This window comes from Mirounga angustirostris, unplaced genomic scaffold (genome assembly GCF_029215605.1).
Source record: "Mirounga angustirostris isolate CCGP_5_RB_7025 unplaced genomic scaffold, mMirAng1.0.hap1 SCAF_7, whole genome shotgun sequence".
NCBI lineage: Eukaryota > Metazoa > Chordata > Mammalia > Carnivora > Phocidae > Mirounga > Mirounga angustirostris.
Genome location: NW_026991715.1, coordinates 37373769 through 37375319, shown reverse-complemented (window position 1 = coordinate 37375319; position 1551 = coordinate 37373769). Strand labels below are relative to the sequence as shown.

At 36.4% G+C, this 1551-nt stretch overlaps 1 non-coding gene across 1 annotated transcript; it reads left to right on the top strand.

Moving 5' to 3' along the window:
- The first annotated feature begins 446 nt into the window (after window positions 1–446).
- On the top strand, window positions 447–554 carry LOC123836448 (U6 spliceosomal RNA). Its single transcript, XR_006788966.1, has one exon. It is a non-coding gene; the product is annotated as a U6 spliceosomal RNA (small nuclear RNA).
- The last annotated feature ends 997 nt before the right edge of the window (window positions 555–1551 follow it).

The window sequence follows — 1551 nt, the reverse complement described above, 5'->3', positions numbered from 1 at the left end:
CACCCCCTTTGAAAAAGAAAACCAAAAGATACAGCAAATTGGACCCACAATCCCAAATTATACTGACAATTAGCTGGTGTTCAAGTTCAAATTCCCATGATTGGCTGCTTCTCTACTATAGTCCCCCACTGCCTGTTTTTACTCCAATACTGAAGCATTTCGATTTGCCATCCCTCATCACCCTGCACAGTTTTCTTTCTTACAGCCTGCCCACCTCATCTATTTCTTTTATCTGTCTGGGCCCTGCATGTAACTACCATCTTGAATGTCACAAATGTTGTTAAATTTCCATCTTTCTGGCTGAGAGTAAATATGCAAGTGTTCTGATTGTGGCTCTACCGTCATCATTCCAAGTCAGCTGGCTGATTCCATTCATTCCTCCGAAACTTCTGTGTGCATGTGGTCCCTAAAGAGGTGGGGGTGGGATCAGAAAAAGGATAAACTGTGTGCTCCCTTCAGCAGCACATATACTAAAATTGGAGCGATACAGAGAAGATTAGCATGGTCCCAGCGCAAGGAGAAAAAGGACAAGGTGAGTGAAAGAATCAGTTATTTCTGTGACTCTGAATAAGTAGGGTTGTCAAAAGAAGAGGAAGACTAATCTGAGTGTGTATAATACCCATGATTCTTAGAGCACATACTATGTATTTATGTATACAACTAGTGCTATATATACATATATATGTATATAATCACTCACAAAATCACTTATATTGTCCCCCTAGGGACATGTAAGGGTTTTTTTTTCAAGTTAATTTTAGCTATACAATTTTTTTCATCGATTTCCTTAATTTTTTTTTATTCGGTTAGGTTACTTTTATTACCATAGTGCCTGAATATTATAAATATAAAATTAGATTAACAGTAAAATGTATATAGCTTCTAACATATTTATACCCACAATACATTGACAATTAAATGAACACAAAATAACACAATACAAGCCAAGTGGCTAACACCAATTTAATATAACCGTTGATGGTGCTTTGCTGTAATAAGCACTAAGAACTCAAGGACACTTACCGTATGATACGGGTTCTTTTGATGAAATCACACTGTACAAGTACATGGTACCTTTTCTGAAATCCTTGGGGCAAGATGTAATAGAGAATTTTGAATGTTTCTTATTACAGAAAGGGGTAATACACAATAAATGCACTAATATTTTATAGTGTGACATATGACTATTCATAGTAAATGGGATAACTAAAAACTATAAATAGACTCATGTCAGCGTGGGTCAGGTTTCATACCAAATAAGTTTGTCATAAACTTATGAAAAATGGCTGGGTCATTTAATAAGTCCTACAGCCTTGAGAGAATTACTCAATTTCAATGATCTCATCCACAAAATAATTTCATTAGATGAGAGTAACTAGCCTGTGACCTGCAGCCAGAAAGAAAACCAGGATGTTTATGCATGGCCACCAGAAGTTGCAGAATAAATACTATACTTAGGATAAGTGTGTTCCTTTATTGAGTAGGTATATGGCATTTACAGTGCTACCCCAAAGGTTAAAACAAGGGCCCAGAAATAAATGAGGCCACTGT